Consider the following 18,326-nt stretch of genomic DNA (forward strand, 5'->3'; position numbering starts at 1 on the left):
TTCACACAGATGCAATACGTCCTTTTACGTGCCCCTCAGATTTATTGCACTCATCACTTCAGGGCTGGAGGACAGAAGCTGCTGCCTGCCTGGTATTATCCTCTAAGGATTACATTGGTGGCATCAATGCTGGTCCATGTGTATTTGTATTTGGTGATTACTTGATCTATAAAATAACATTTGGTTGATTCTCACATTATATCACTCCAACTCTCTGTGACAAAACATTTCTGTGATGTAAACGAGGAGTAAATTTAGAGCAAACAGCGCAAGGCAAGTGTGTGTGTGTGTGTGTGTGTGTGTGTGTGTGTTTGTGCACGTGTGTGTGTGTGTGTGTGTCTCTGTGTGTTGGGCGGGGGGGGCTTTTGGCGTCAAGTCCAGCTGGTATGCGTGAGTCTGTCCTCCAGGTCACTCTTCTCTGGGGAGTTCATCTTTTGTCTCCAGGGCCAACGGACAGGAATGTGTCTCTAATTTTCACATGAATAAATTCAACTTTATGACATTTCCACCTGCCATCAGAAAGGATTTCTTTAGAGCACTCAACTGGACTCTGCAAACTGGAATTTTGATCTAACGCATTAACATGTGTCACACAGCACAGCCTGATTATGTATGTTTCATCGCATGCAATGGAGGTCAGCCCCATATATTAATTGTTTAAGAAGAGAGATCCTAAGCATGTTAGATCATATCAACCATGAAATTGTCAGATTCATCTGTGCTTAAAGGTAAATCAAACCAAAATGCATCGAGGTCTGTAGAATGATCTAAGCCTAATAGTTTCTCTCAATCATCTGTCTGGGCTCTCTGTTGAGCAATATGTTGATAAGGCTCAAACCCTATGGCTCAAACACAATGAAGTTGATTGTCATTAGCAATTTTCAGAGTGAGATATCCTGAATGCGAGGCATGACTTATATATGAGAAGCACCTCGCAGGGACATCTTCGGCTAAGAAATGGTCTTTTCATAAACGAGGTGATTACCCTTATCAATATTTAAAGCTCAGATTATTGACACTAACCTGATTTAAGGAGGTTACGCAGAGGCCATTGTAATGATTCCCTAAGCTTTCACAAAGAACACCAGAGGGGCTGGCTCTTACAATAAAATATTGGTTGATAGCAGACGTTATTGCCAATGAGTATTAAGGTAATGTCTGCATATGGGTTTCTCTTTGTCCATCTGTTGTTGCTAGGGATATTTGTAATCTGCCCTGTGGTGTAACTGTAAAGACAGACATATAGACACAAATGTGTCGAAAACAACTATACTACAACTATACCAAAAATAACTTCAAGAAATGACATAAAATTGTATTTCTATTTTTGTAATGTTCTCAATGATTTGATTTTGCAAATAATTCTTTTGCATAGCTGACCTGAGGCAGAAGTTAAATAAATGGCTGGTTTAACCCCTACAGCATCAGGGTTCACCAAGTTTGAAAGTATACAAAATAATTTAAAAAAGGAATACTTTTGAATATCCATGTATAAACTCAATTTAAACTTAATTTCAATATCATTCAGCTTTGTATAAAGTAATTCCACCCGCTATGATGAGTCTCTTCCAAAGGGGAGACTCATCATGGGTACCCATAGAACCCATTTTCATTTAGATATCTTGAGGTGAGAGGTCACCGGACACCTTTAAAAATGCAAGTGTTTCCCTCGCCACACTTTAGTCTAACTTTATAGCATTATTCAGCCCCCTTCCTGACAAGCTAGCATTACATGGTTGGTAACACAGGATTCCCTCAGTATAGATCTTCTAGTTTTATATGATACCTTGATATCTTCACTCTACCTCTGCCTGCTACAGCTCTGAAAGACCAAAAGTTGGCCAGGCATGCTGGGGGGCCATCGGAGTGGTAAGGGGATAAATTTGATTATAATTTTCAACAACACTGTATGGCAGTGCCTCCTTAATTTTATTTTTTACATTGACCCATAATCATTGTGTGAATACTATATTATGGGATGAGACACGCTGCTTTTCAGAGAAAACTTAAACAAATATAATTTCAGTTAACAATAGAGGTCTTCAAACAAATACGGGAATTGAAAAAATAGGTTCAAGCATATGTAAGATACTATTTTTACTATATGAAGAAAAAAGATGAGTAAATACAATTTATAAGGACATCAAAATACACAGTCCTTGTAGCAAACTTTTTTTTCCTGACGGTTCAGTTCTACCATTGATCAATTTCATGGAGTAATTTCACAATATCTGCTGATTCAAATGCTGAATTAACATTCCAATTTTTTTTTAGGATAGAAAGACATATTAACCCACAGTGTTATTCTTAAATATTGGATTCTGAAAAATCTTTTTTTCCATTGCCTGCACTGAAGTAGAAGACAACTTGTCAGCCAGAGCGCACTGTACAGGATTAAACTATTCTTTCAAAGTATAATCTTACCATCACATGTCATCTTTTTTGTCATAGAAGCTTTGCTAATCCTTCAGTGTTGTTTGGTTTAAGATTACACATTTTTAATCTTAAAGGGAAAGTTTGCCTTAATCTCTTATAAATCCCAGCGAGCACTGCTTCTCATATCCCTTCACTTTCTTACAGACATGCAACAGCCTCCACAGGATAAGACTGCACAGCCAGTTACAGTTACCATAATCCTTCAATGTTCTTGCTTTTAGACAGAAAAGCATTATAATGTTTCTCATGACCCTCAAATCAAGAGGGACCACTAGGGATGCACCGAAACCAGATTTTTGGGGTTCGAATCCACTGGTTAAGATTCTGGCGAATCCGAAACCGAATACCGAATCCTACTCCCATCCTCAGTCTATTAACACAGTAAACACATTAATGAAGTAAACAACGTCCACAGCCTCTAAAATAGTTAAATGTAACAACTTAATGTTGAATTCACACGCTCTTTTCACATCGTAGGAAAGCACATCGCTATCGCCAGATGAGTGACAATTTTGTTTGGCAAATTTTCACTAACCAGTGTATGATGAAGGCATGTTGGGTGGGTGAAATTAGAAAGCTAACGAGCAGCAGCTGGCCGTTCGGTCGCTCCGCTCCCACTGTAGGGAGACTCATTTCCCGAGAGAACGGCTGACAGCCCCGAAGAGGCACTGTCTGGTTAACAGTTTTTAGCTGTGACTGTCCTTCCTTTGCCGTACCTGAAGTTGCTGCATTTTGTCTGTAGATTCCTTCATACACAACTCGTATTCTTTCGGATGTTTCATACGCAAATGTTTTAACATAAAATTTAACATGTAGCCCGACTTGAATGGCCTTCTTTTGACTGAAAGTACTGCCAAACAACACTTTTTCTGCTCATGAGTTCCGTTTTCACTTTCTCAGAGCCTACTGCATTGAACGGTCCACCTACATAAACACCTTCCCGTAATCAACGGCGGCGTCATTACGCCTTGGCCCAGCGTACGTCGGTGGAAAAAAATTCTAAGGTTCGGCAGAAACCGAACCCCGTCAAAATCCTGGATTCGGTGCATTCCTAGGGACCACAGATATAATTATGTTACCATTGGATGTCAAATAGAGATTTCAATTTAGTGGAAAGTTGACGGAAGCATTACAGTTGGCCAGGCGAAATCCTTTATGTGCAAATGCAACCAAAGGCAAATCCTTGTCCTGAAATAAAGATCTGGATTAATTTGATAAGTGAAGAACTTATTGTTTCTTTTTGGAGATTAATTTTGACCAGTAGTAACAGCTCTTTGTTAGAATGTCAGCATGTCACAGCCCTCATTGATCGGATTGGGTCTAACTAGAGATGTGAATAAAGTTGGTCTCTCTCTGTGGATTGTTTTCCTATTATTGCTGTGGGCTGAGTTTTCCTAGTAACCTTACCAAAAAGGCTCAGGATGCTGCAAATGTTGGTATAATATGAAAATGGCTGTTGGATTTAAGACAAAAAAGAATAATTTATTAAATGAATCGGGAAGTTTGGGGTCCCCTGCTGGAGCTGCTCCCCCCGCGACCCAATACTGGATAAGTGGAAGAAGATGGATGGATGAATGAATCAAATTTGAACATATGTGTCAGTGGCTTGTTAATCTTTACATTGTTAGTTAATTTCCTATTCTGACCTGGGACACACATTCATACGGTTTGATAAAGTACTTATTGGACTTTAACTTATCATTGCACTTACAATAACGAGCGTAGCTGTCCTTAATTTAGGTCATCGTGTACGTCTCATCTCCTTTTTCCTGCATCCACCGTGTGTGTGTGTTTGTGTTTGTGTGTGCGCGCGTCAGTCGTGGGGAGAAGTGAGCAGCAGCCCTGCCTGCTGCAGAGAGCCGACAGGATTGAAACAGCAGCAGCTTTCAGCGACTTTAGAGTGAAAAAACGTTACGTACATTGATGTTAAAATGTATACAGGTTGGCAGGACGGTCTGAAATTTTTACACGGTCTTTCGCTGTACGTTTTGTTGGTAAATGTGAGATGTTCGAGTCACACACGTCTCGTCTTCATATCAGAAACAAGGAAATTAATTTGCCGACGTACGTGTGTTACGTCAACCCGTTCTCACTCCCGCTTGGTCTGTGGCTCTTGGAGTACGCCTCAGAGTCACAAACTGACGCAAAGTCTGGTACCTGGGACTGCTGGGATTGGTTGAAGTCGTGGGAAACTCCGGTTATTGGTCAAATTTGCAGAAAAGTTGCGGTCAAAATTGCGAGTCGCACCAAATTCACGGTGATTGGTTGAATTTGTGTGAATGGTTGCGGTCGCAACATTGCAAAATCCTGGAGGGACTAGATTGCGTTTTTTTGTGATGGGTGTTTTTGAGGTGGACCAGACTGTATCTGTCTGTGTTCTTGGGTTTAAAAAACACAGGGATGTGGTGTTGTTGAGTAAAAGAAAGTGACTTTCAATTTATCTGCTGTATCACATTCTATATTGCAGGATTTATTGTTGAAATCATTGCATACTAACAGAAATATAGACAATTGACAAAGCAGCAACTTCAAAAGCAGAGATGCCCCAAGAAAGAAATGTAATTTGACTCACATACATTTCAACCAAACTGCAGAATAATACAGACAGTGACTGCAACATGATATTAGCGTTTAGGCCAAGTTGCTAATCTCCAACGCATTAATTTCTGATGAGCCATCCCTCTTTGTGCATATTATATAAGAGCTATGGGAATCCAAATGCAACAATATTGACACTGTGCAATAAGAGTGGGGTCATTAGATCTGCTGCTATTTTAGAGGAAAAAAAGAAGGAGTTGCATCACTGCAATCCTGCATGGCTGGGAGAAAACCCAGATACAAGCAAAAAAACTTGAACACACACACACACACAAACCGTCACAACCCTACCTACCCCCACCCGCACACCCTCTACCCACTCCTCATCTAATTAGAGGGGCTGCTAAAAAGAGGAGGGGGTGGCTAATGAAACAGAAGGGGCACCAGGCGAGTAGGGATTTCTAAAGCCTGTCATCGCTGGATACCTTGACCCCAGTTCAGCTCCTCACCTTCTTGGCCTCCTTAGGCCACCATGTTCTAATCCAACAAGGCTTGAAAAGAGGTAGAGGCTTTTCAAATGACATGATTGGGTTTTTCTGAAAAAGGAAGAAAAAACATAAATGTAGGGAAGCGTTCCTCTCAGCACCTTGCCTAATGACAAATAAGCTTGCGTGTGTGCCTGTAGAAGCTACTACAACTTCTAGAGGATCATATCTGAGTGACCCCTGGGTGGCCTAGACTAACCTTACATAAGATGTGCTCAAAGATAAAACACACTTGTGCACACACATGCTTACTGAAATTGAAATATGTTGTGTTCAGTCACACATTATAGATCTGATTTAATCCCCTCAACTCAGTGACATGACATGTTTTCAGTTTTTGGCTATTTCCATTCTGTTGTATAGGTTATAGGGTTAGATATGTAAATATTTACATATATACATAGATTATCTAATTATGTTTTACAGTTTCTCTATCATAGCATTTGTTTGACCTTTTGTTTGATCATAATTAATGATAAAATAAGACACATTCTGTTCTATTTTCTGTTCTATTTGTCTGTATCAGTAAATATGATTATATAAGCTATTTCAATTTCAGCAAATTGTAACAAGAGTTCACTCTTCTCAAGACACTTTGCAGATAGAGTAGGTCTAGACCACACTATAATTTACAAAGACCCAGCAATTCTCCCAATAGCAAGCATTTGGTGCAACAGTGGCGAGGAAAAACTTCATTTTGGGCTGAAACATCAGACAGATCCAGGCTCTTGGTATTTATTTATTATTCTTGGTAAGTATTTATATTAGTATCACTATTATATATGTCTTTATCTGTTGTGTTTATATATATATATATATATTTTAAACAACATTAGCAAACCTATTGATACTTGTAGTATTATTGTAGATTAGTTATTATATTTATTATTATTATTTTTTGCATTTTTCTTTTCTTCGACTCAGTTTCTCGCCCAATAAGGTCTTATTTCTTCATTCATGATTCTTTTTAATTTCAATTTTATTTCTTCTTATTTCCTCTTGGACATACAAAGAAATGCATCACTACAAATGCATTGATATACCATTGACCCCGACCCCCATTGTTCTGTTGTTTTTCAAAATTATTTTTCTATTCCTTATTATTGCTATTATTACTGTTAAGATGAATATTAATGTTGTAAGTGACTTTGTCATTATTGTTACTGTTCGTTACTATTTATATTATTAATTAATAGTATTAACTAGTTAATTAATCATTTCATATATCTACTTTACTCCCATTCCATCTTCACTCTGTCAAATCACCATTATATATTATATTATATTATTAGGGCCCGAGCGCCGACAGCGGCGAAGGCCCTATTGAAACTGAAGGAATTATTATTAGGGCCCGAGCGCCGACAGCGGCGAAGGCCCTATTGAAACTGAAGGAATTATTATTCTTTTTCCCGGCAAATGAATTGGCTTTTTGAAGGGCTTAACATATTCAAAAACTCACCAAATTTGGCGGTCGCATCGTCTGGTGAAAATGTATGTATTTTAAGGGTTTCGGGAATAGGCGCCCAAAAATGGCTCGCTAGTGCCCCCTACAAAGTTAAAAAAATTGAGCCCCTGCAGTGCGTTTAACGTAGACTCACGAAATTTGGTACACATGTGTATCAAGTCAGGACGCACACAAAACGTCATTGGAGCCATATCCTAAACCCAACAGGAAGTCCGCCATTTCGAATTGAAAGTTCGAAATTAGTGCGATTTTGGCCATTTCCACATGTCGTACTTTAACGAACTCCTCCTAGAGATTTCATCTGATCAACTTCAAATTCGGTCTGTGCCATCTTAAGACATTAAAGATGATAAGTTGTTAAAAGAAAAACTTTTCGTCAGACGGTGTGGGCGTGGCGTGGCGGCCATTTTGAGCGTTTAGCGATGAACAAAGAAGTTCTTGTAACTTGAGTGTACGTTGTCGTATCTGCCCGAAAATTCTCACGATTGACAAAGGTCCAGGCCTGAGGACACCTACAGGCCATATTTGACTTTTGGTCATAGTGCCCCCCGCTGGCAACAGGAAATGCACCTTATATGACAAACATCATCTGATTTACATGAAACTTAGAATGTGTGGTCTACATGTGATAATGAGCTGGCCCCTATGATATAACCACGCCCACTTACTCAGGCCACGCCCCTTTCATAACATTTGAACTGTTTAAGGTAGAGTCTTGTGTGAGGTGTCATTGAACTCAGCAGAGAGTTTGTTTTTGATTGGTGATAGTTTGGCCCGCCCCCTATGCTTAAGCCACGCCCCCTTTCATAACATTTGAACCGTTTAAGGTAGACCCTTGTGTGAGGTGTCATTGAACTCAGCAGAGAGTTGCTTCTTCATTGGTGATGGTTTGGCCCGCCCCCTATGCGTAAGCCACGCCCTCTTTCACAGCTAATAAACTGTATGGCGTAGAGTCTTGTGTGAGGTGTCACTGAACTCAGCAGAGAGTTGCTTCTTCATTGGTGATGGTTTGGCCCGCCCCCTATGCGTAAGCCACGCCCTCTTCCACAGCTAATGAACTGTATGGCGTAGAGTCTTGTGTGAGGTGTCATTGAACTCAGCAGAGAGTTGCTTCTTCATTGGTGATGGTGGCCCGCCCCCTATGCTTAAGCCACGCCCCCTTTCATGAATGCTGATCCATCTAAGGTAGAGTTTTGTGTGAGGTGTCATTGAACTCAGCAGAGAGTTCCTTCTTCATTAGTGATGATTAGGCCCGCCCCCTATGCTTAAGCCACGCCCCTTTCATAACATTTGAACGATTTAAGGTTGACCATTGTGTGATGTATCAATGAACTCAGCAGAGAGTTCGTTCTTCATTGGTGATGGTTTTGCCCGCCCCCTATGTTTAAGCCACACCCCCTTTCATAAATGCTGACCCATCTAAGGTAGAGTCTTGTGTGAGGTATCATTGAACTCAGCAGGGAGTTCCCTTTTCATTGGTGACGATTTGCGGTGTCTGAGTGCCGCGCAAATGACGGTCGCAAGGAGCGGCGACCACCGGTAACCCCATCGCACGCAGAGGAGCGAGGGCCCGTCCATCGCTGCTTGCAGCTTTAATATTATATTTAATCTCATTACACACACACACACACACATTTATATGTATGTATTTATTTATTTTCTCTCTGTCAGGTACTTATTTACCCTCTCCTTTCTCATTTCCTGGCTGGGGTGACCTAATGTTGTAACAAAGTGATGTGTATGTACCAGAGGGCTGTTCAGGATGGGTGAAGGGGCGACAGAGCATGACCCCCTACAACCAGCTTTCCCCCCAGGGCCTGGGTGTGGCTAAGGGATTGTAATAACTGTATCCATGTATCCACGGTTTACTTATGTAACATTTGCTCTTTTGTCTTTTTTGTATGTTTGCTGTAACCCTGTCGTGTTAAAAATGACCTATTATATAGCATTTTCAGGTTCATACATGTATTTTGTGTTACTACTAGAACATGTCTACATGCTTTAATGTTCAAAAAACACCTTATACTGCCCATGGCTGCTGTACCTGTATTTGTCCTCTTTTTGAAACACTTGTGGTTATGTTAGTCAGGCCACAAAAATCAATGCAAGGTCTAAGGGTCTTATCCTTTTCAGAAACAAAAAAGAAGCCTGTCACTAGTGGTGAGGAGGATGGCCAATTAATAATAATAATTTATACTTTATTAATTCCGCAAGGGAAATTACAAAGGTTTTCACTCTGTTGTTAGAATACACATTACACACAGGCCTGAAATACACACACACGCTGCCAGAGAGTCAGAGATGTATTTCTCCATGGCCTCTCTCTCAGGCCCCGAAAGATCATAGGGCCGGTTTGGGGGCAAAGACAGCGCTCTCTCTTTACTAAAAACTTCACTAAGGTCATGATACTCAGGAGGCACTTTAGACAGATCAGGTAGATGGACCTCAGTAGGAAGAGACGTTAGAGCTCCACCTATAGGAGGTAGGGCAGATTTCAAACAAAGGGAGTGACGGAGTGAGCGGAGTCTATGTCAGTTAAGCTGTCTAAGCCAGGGGTGCCCCAACACTAGTGGACTTGTTTATGTGAAAAGAGAGTTTATTGGTGATTACCAGAGATGACCAGTGTTAAAGAAGAGGTCTTGTGGGTTACCTTAGCAAAGACCATCTAAGGCTAGCGCTGGGATGGATTTTTCCAAGGGCTCCAATTCCAATGAGAGCCAAGAGAGAGCCCCAAACTTCCAACACACAAAAAGGCCTGAACTTGCAAACTTGTCTTCGAAGGGGATGGATTAGTGGCTAGTTTGTGGCCACTAATGGTAGTACCCCCACACCTATTGATGAGCTGCTCTTCTGGGCGTACAGGACAAGTGGAAACAAAATGACCAGATAACAGGAAAAACTGCAGATCCTGAAAATGATATCAAAATATGAGAAGAAGGTGCAGGAGCAGTGAGAGGAGCAGTGAGAGGAGCAGGGCTGGGGAGAAGAGCAGGCCCAAGGAGAGGGCAAGGTAGAGGTGTAAGAATGTGTGGTGGTGGCATTCCAAGGGCTGCAAGAACAGTAGTCAGTGATGAAATTCGTGCCACTATCATTGACCATGTAATCAACCACAGTCTTTCACTAATAGAGGCTGGTGAAAGAGTGCAACCCAAGTTGAGGCGGTCAACGGTTGCCTCCATTATACGCATCTTTCAACAAACCAACAGGTAAGTATTGCATTTTACATGGATTGTTTCTATTCTTACTTGACATGTCAATAAGGTCATACAGTAATGCATATGTTGAATTTCTTTTGTCCTTCTAAAGAATGCAACGTCTTCCACCCTCTGGGGGAAGAGGAAAGCTCCTCAATAATGATCAAGAGCTTGCCATTGTAGAAATGGTTGTTGCAAATAATGCAATAAAACTGAGTGAAATTCAAGCTTGAATTGTGGAGGACCATGAGATATTTAACAATATCGAAAGCATCAGCCTCACAACCATTACGCGGACATTGTCTAAACAGAGAGTGCGGATGAAGCAGCTCTACACTGTTCCCTTTGAGAGGAACAGTGAGAGAGTCAAGGAGCTACGACGACAATATGTCCAGGTATAGTGTATATTCAACTCAATGTCCAGTTCTATAAGCTTTGCACTTTGCAAGTAGATAACCTACACAGTAATAGGTTACAGTACAGTATGATATACAATAATGACATGATATACATAAACTTTGTTTCAGAGAGTTACGGAATTGGAGGCCAACCAGGCCCCTCATGAATTCATTTACATAGATGAGGCAGGATTCAATCTGTCCAAAAGGTGTCGACGTGGACGAAATATAATTGGAAAGAGGGCCACAGTTGATGTGCCAGGACAGACCATGTGTGCAGCAATAGCAAATGCAGGATTACTCTTTCACAAATGTCAGGTTGGACCCTATAATACCGAGCGCCTCCTCGCCTTTCTCAATGATCTCCACCAGCGCCTGGTACCAGAGCAGGATCAGGAGGGTGAAAACATGAGGACCTTTGTAATTTCCTGGGACAATGTTGCTTTCCACCATTCACAAGCAATAGCATCATGGTTTGAAACCACCCAAGACTGGTAAGTCTCTTCCTTCCACCCTATTCACCTTTCCTCAACCCCATAGAGGAGTTCTTTTCTGCATGGAGGTGGAAGGTTTATGACCATCAGCCACATGATCAGATGTCCCTCCTTGAAGCCATGGATGCTGGATGCAGGGATATCACAGTTCATGATTGCCAAGGGTGGATCCGACATGCCAAGCGGTTTTATCCCAGGTGCATCGCCTTGGATGATATCAGATGTGATGTTAATGAAAACATGTGGCCTAACCCTGAAGATCGCAGGGATTAGATACAGTAATTTTGTGCTTTTTTGTTCCCCCTTTTTTATCTGGGCTTTTTGCTAGTTGTTTTTTTTTTACGGAATGCTCTTGTGTTTCATGGATATTTTGTTCACTGTAAGCATTACTGTAAAACATTTTCTGTTCTATTACTGTATACTGTGTTTCTACTGTACTTCCTTTAGTAAACATTAAGGAAAAAAAACTGATTTGCTTTTTACTGAAATGTGTTTGAAATTGAACATTATTGTACATGTGGACATACAGTTCCCAACCAAGAAATTTAGTGTAAAAGGTGGATTGCATGTTTTGCATGCAAATACCTGAAACATAAGTCTATGCAGTTTTTATAATGTCAACAATAGCCAATATTTTGAGGCCTGGTGTACTTTGATTGACTGCATGTACCTTGTGAAGTGAAAACAAGTGTTATTCTTTGACAGAATAATTTCATTTTGAGTCAGATTTCCAGTGTTTTGGTAAAGTCAGTGTGTGCAGAGAAACATGTGTTCTGTCTTGAAATGGAGAGTTAGTATATATTTAACAAAATGTGTTTTTGAGAAGAAAATTATCCATTTGGCCAATTGTGTTTTGTAGGTGTCAGTCTGTGTTAAGAGTTTAGAAAAAGTATCCGAAGTATGGGTAAGCGCTTGTTAGCGATTGAAGAAAACTGTAATATATCCTTAACGCCCACATAAAACAAATCTCAAGAACTGCCTTTTTTCACCTGCGTAACATTCTGTCTCAAAACGATGCAGAAAAACTAGTCCATGCATTTGTTACTTCAAGGTTGGACTATTGTAATTCCTTATTATCAGGCTTCTCAAACAAGTCCCTTAAGACACTCCAGTTGATCCAGAATGCTGCAGCGCATGTTCTGACAAGGAATAAGAAAAGAGATCATATTTCACCTGTATTAGCTTCTCTGCACTGGCTTCCTGTAAAATCCAGGATTGAATTTAAAATCCTTCTCCTGACCAAGGTTATTATAGTTTCGCATTTTTCATTAGTTTTTATTTTTATTTCGTTTTAACTTTTTGTTTTCAAAGTCAGTTTAGTTTTAATTAGTTTTTAAAGCGGGTTTGCTAGTTTAGTTTTTATTAGTTTTAGTCTTAGTTTTAGTCTTTTTTGTAATATGGGTTATTTGTCAGGGGCAAGATTCAAAAAGGTCTTAAAAATTCAAAAGTATTGTATAATAATAACTCCACAAAAACATCATACAATTTTAGAAATATGTATTCACAATGTATTCAACAATAACACCAGTACATACAATGTACATATGATGAGCACAAATATGTAAACTGTTATGGTTTTTCTGTCATGTCTTGTCTCCTTGTGATTCTGTGATTTTCGATCTGGTCTTGTTTTATGTTCTGTTTCCTGTTTTATTTTGATAGTCTGGTTTTCTGTCTTGTCTGGTTTTACTTCATGTCTTGTGTTTTCCCGCTCTTGTGATTGCCTGATGTTTTCCACCTGTTTCCCAGCCCTTGTGTCACCTGCCTCTTGTTACCTCGTTACCCTCTGTATTTAGTGGACTAATCAATGTTCCACCTCAAACTTTCTCCTGCCTGCCTGCCTGCCTGCCTGCTCTCTGCCTTTGGGTCCTCAACTTCCCTGAACCTAACAGAATGATCTGACCAACTGGACCCAGCAGAGAGGCTTCTTTTTTTCCCGGTGGGTTCCCAGTTTTTGTTCCTACTGTTTGCTGCTCCAAGCTACCTGGAATATGGATCCTGCATCCTCCATGACTGATGAGCTCTATGAGGTAATTTGTGACCTAATTGAGCTTAAAACCATGTGGAAGGAAGCTGACAGTGATTACCAGAAGGAGGCTATTCTGTCATTTGCTCGTGTGAAAGTGTCAGAAAAGCCCTGGCTCAATGACTGTATTCCAGACTGGGTTAAACGCTTCATTTCAACTCCAGCTCATTCCTCTTCTAAGGGTTTGTGTGCTTCCAAGCTAGCTAAATCCACCAACACTCCTCTTCTCACTCCCGGCCTACCCCAGTGCCAGCAAACACCCACCAGCCTGTCTGTTGCTCAGCCCACTAGGACTTTAACTACTGGATTTTTGTCAGTCACCCAGCCTGCTCCTTTTCCTAGTACTCCTATTCCTGTCGGTTCTCCACCTGGAGGAGAGCCAGAGACTTTCTTGACTGTTTTTCAATATATTGCTAAGTGTGCTAGACAGACAGAGGAGGCCAAAGTAGCCAGCCTTCAAGCTGGAAAACAAAGATCCAGTACTCTTTCTAGCAGCTCCCCTGAACTCCTGTCTGTCAGCTCAGCAGCTGCCTGTTCAGCAGATACCCCCAACTGCAAGCAATCCTTTGAGGGCACTCGCCTAGCCATATTCCCTGGGAACCGTGGAGGTAGACAACATGGCTCCCGACGCCGTGCCCAGCTTCACCTTCTCTTCAGCCCAGAGTCCTCACTGTCCAGCGGCCCCGAACCTGTGCTGTCCAGCGAGCCAGACCCAGAGCTGACCAGTGTTCCAGAGCTGACCAGTGTTACCAGTGTTCCGGAGCTGACCAGTGTTCCGGAGCTGTTTTCCTGGGACTCGTGGAGGTCGAAGACGGAGGAAGGGAAAACATGGCTCCCACCGCTATGCCCTGCATCAACCTCTTGTCAGACCAGAGCCTGAGCTGACCTGTGTACCTGTTCCTGAGCTGACCAGTCTTCCAGAACCTCCGCTGACGTGCAGCCTTCCAGAACCTCCGCTGACGTGCAGCCTTCCAGGACCTCCGCTGACATGCAGCCTTCCAGAACCTCCGCTGACGTGCAGCTTTCCAGAGTTCCAGCTGACGTGCAGCCGCCCAGAACCGCCGCTGACGTGCAGCCGCCCAGAGTCTCAGCTGACGTGCAGCCACCCAGAACCGCCGCTGACGTGCAGCCGCCCAGAGTCTCAGCTGACGTCCAGCCATCTAGAGTCTCCGATGATCGCTCTTCTAGTCTTCCAGTCATCCAGAGTCTCCGATGACAGCTCTTCGAGTCTTCCAGCCGTCCAGTCTCCGATGACAGCTCTTCAAGAGTCTTCCAGTCGTCCAGAGTCTCCGATGACAGCTCTTCAAGAGTCTTCCAGTCGTCCAGAGTCTTCGTCGACTGACCTCCCAGAGTCTATGTCGACCGCTCTCCCAGAGTGTTTGCTTACGGGCAAGCCAGTGACTTTGTCAGTCTCCGGCGCCCTAGAGACTGCCCCTGAGGCTTTGCCGGTCTCCAGTGCCCCAAAGACCTCCCCAGTGACTTTGCCGGTCCCCGGCGCCCCTGAGACCGCCCCAGTGACTTTGCCCTTGTTTTCGGTCAGACCCACTCCTGCCCCTCGTGCCCTGTCGGCACTCCTGTCAACCTCTGTTCCCGTTGCCTGTAGCTTCTGTTTCAGGGGAGGGGGGCTTTGCGTTCTCCTTTACCTTGTTAAGGTAAGCTAAGGTTAGCCTCCTTGTGCGTGCTTCTCAAATGTACTTTCAAAATTTCAAAAATTCGTGGGATTTTTCCCTTTAATTGTCCACATATTTTACCATCTTCCACTGCGAGGCACTTGCTTTTATCTGACACAGTCATAATCAAATAGGACTCTGTTGCTTTCTTCCGACTTTCGGTACCGCCATGATGCCAGGCGAGGGGCATGGACTATGTTGTGTTCAATTTGACATGGAATGTCGGAATTTCTGGGTTCCCAGTCGGAAACTATATATGTCTATGGCATAGACTGTACAAAACAGGTCTATGGTCAGAAATGTCAACTCTGAAAGATATAACGTTATTTGCTCTACGAAAGACATTGACAAAGACAAAAACTAAGGACATTTACTCAATAATTTTATTTAAGTTAGTTTTGCAAACAGACATTGCAGTTTTAATTAGTTAGTTTTTTTGTAATGCCTCGTTTTATTTTTATTTCAGTTTACGACTGTTTTTTCCCACCTAGTTTTCGTTATTTTGTTCATTTTCGTTAACGATTATAACCTTGCTCCTGACCTACAAAGCTCTTAATGGTCAGGCACCATCATGAACTAAAGAGCTCATAATACCTTATTGCCCTGCTAGAGCACTGCACTGCCAGAATGCAGAGTTACTTGTCGTTCCTAGAGTCTCTAAAAGTAGAATGGGAGCCAGAGCCTTCAAGCTATCAGGCTCCTCTCCTGTGGAACCCGCTCCTAGTCTGGGTTCTGGAGGCAGACGTCTCCACATTTAAAGGTAAACTTAAAACTCTCTTCTTTGATAAAGCTTATAGTTAGGGAGTGAGCAGTTGCAGCGTTCACCTAGACCGACGGGGGAGGGTGAATAGCTACAGACCCGGCAACCCTTCTCTTCTCTGCTTCGCTTCATGGTTGTCAGATTCATCTACCAACCCTTATGGAGCTGTCAGTCTCAGGATTGCCTTGGATCAGCTCTTAGTTATGCTGTTATAGGTCTAGACTGCCGGGGGACTTCCTTTGATAGACTGAGCTCCTCTCTCCTCTCTCTTTCCATCGGTGTGCATTCATGTCCCAGGAATGCATGTTACTAACTTAACTCTGGGGAGCTTATTCTCTGGAGTCCTTATGTTTTCTCGCCTCGCAGTTTTCCTTGGATTAGGCACCTAAATCATGGTTGCAGCTGCTGCCGTGGTCCTGCTCGGCGCCCTGCTACGCCCTGAACTACTACAACTACTACAACTACCATAATGGTCCGAATATAAGACGACCCCCCCCCCATTTTTCAAGACTACTACAACTACTACAACTACCATAATGGTCCGAATATAAGATGACCCCCCCTTTTTCAGGACTAATTTTTGAAAAAAATACATTATAAAAGCCAAATATTGTTTTCATAAAGAAGACAATTGTATTTGAAAATAATTCTAATAAAAACTGAGTAAAACAAGGTAGGCTGCTGTTAACCTATTTTAATAAAATAATATTTCAATATCTTTTTAGATGAAAGTGTCACATTTAAATTAATAAACACATTTAAAACAAAAACATTTTCCTGGTAAACAAGGCCTTCATCTGAATGACTGCTCTGGTAATGGGCATCCCATCATTATTTCTTTCTGTCACGTAATCACACACTCTCCTGTCAATCTCTTGGAAGCAGCCGCTTTGAGGACCGCGGTAAGATTTTCTCTGTCTGTTTGCATTTTTAGATGGTGTAACATCTCCATGACAACACCTCGTTGTATTTCTGTTCTACTTCCGACTTCCAGGCTTTTTGTAGCTGGATATATAATTTGTTTCGTCTGTGTATGAATGTGGATAACGTTAGTGATATTGAGATGCTTGCTACAGTTACACTTCTAGTGATGAATCGGCGAAAACACGTTTTATTTCTCTGAGTCACGGCTTTGTTCTAACGCTGCTGGGCTCTCTCTCTTCAGTCACTCTCTATCTCTCTCCACCATATAACGTTACCGTGCTTTCGGGCACTTGTTGAGGCTCCGTCTAAAACTCTGCTTTTTCGACCAGCTGTTTGTAATATTAAAATAAAATGCATTATGGGTCATTTTATTTCTGTAGTTTATAGCTGACTTCTCTATTGGCTGTTAAAACAAATGACGTCCCTTACGTTCTGCAACTTGAACAGCTGAAAGTCTAGACCAGGGTTCCCCAATTAGATTTCCAAAAGGGCCAAATTTGGTCAGGCATGCCAAGCCGAGGGCCAACATGTTTGTTTTTTTGGCGACAGTTTTATGCGCGGATGTAACTTCTATTGTGATTTTATAATTATTAGTAGTGATGTTAGGAGTCACATAAGAGAAAAATGAAAAATACTAAATTAGTCCAAAACCAACTATTTAATTATGAAATGCCCCTGGAGCATATTCTGTGTAAACAGTCAGCAAACAAAAAGTCCAGCAAACACATTGACACACACACACACACACACACACACACACACACACACACACACACACACACACACACACACACACACACACACACAAAAGTGTCTGATTTTAATGTGACAATATAATTAATTAGCTTTTATTTGTGTATTTTTTTTTTGCTGTGTATTAAGTTTTAAATTTGACTAACTAGTTGGATTTACTTTTAATTAAGCTGTGTAGCATATTTAGTAGGAAACATGCTATTAAATATTAAATGGTTATTTCATTGTAATTATTATACCACAAGAAGATGGACAAATAGCAAAAAATAATTGGATCTGGTTCACTCACCAATCAGTGAGAGAAGTGAGAGCGACGGGATGAGGCAACTTTCTGATGTCAGGCTTGTATTCTGTTGTGGCGATCCTGAGGCACTGTCCAATATGTGAATCCAAGAGTCTGTTTCTGTCTTGGCTCTTGATAGCATTCATTGAAGAAAATGCTGATTCACAGATGTATGTTGAGGGGAACATCGTGAGTAGGAGCATTGCAATATCTCTGGTGTTTTTAAAATGAGCTTGGGGAACCACGTTGATCCAAAAGTCACTCACCAGTGCATCTTTGTGTTGCAAATCAGATGTTCCCATCTCCAAGATCTCCATTTGAAGAGCCGCCTCATCTATGGAAGGCACCAGCTTTTTGGCCTATGCAGTCCACTGGCCGTCAGCTGACACAGAAAACGGCTGTCTTACGAAGAGAAGGATGTCAGCTGAGAGTTTAGGGGAGCTTTCAAATCTTTCCTTGAAGTTTTCTGCCAGCCTGGACACAAAATCCTTCATTGCTGGATCTTCCTGCATTTTATTCTTCTCACAATGCTCACGCAGACGTGGAAAGTGCAACTTTCTCCCATGAATGTCTCTCTCCAGGAGGTGCAGCTTTGACCGGAAAGCTTAAATCGCCTCATACATGTCAGCAACAGTGTGGTTCTTGCCTTGTAGTCGCAGGTTAAGGTGATTTAGATGAGACATGATGTCACACAAAAAAGTAACATCTGATATCACCTTGTTGTCAGTTAAAAAGCTCAAAAAGTCGCTGGCTTTTTGGCTCTGCAGGCTAGATAAAAATGACACAAGTTCATCATGTAGGTCACACACCCTCTCCAACACACGGCCTTTGCTCAGCCAG

Source organism: Sander lucioperca, chromosome 22 (genome assembly GCF_008315115.2).
Source record: "Sander lucioperca isolate FBNREF2018 chromosome 22, SLUC_FBN_1.2, whole genome shotgun sequence".
NCBI lineage: Eukaryota > Metazoa > Chordata > Actinopteri > Perciformes > Percidae > Sander > Sander lucioperca.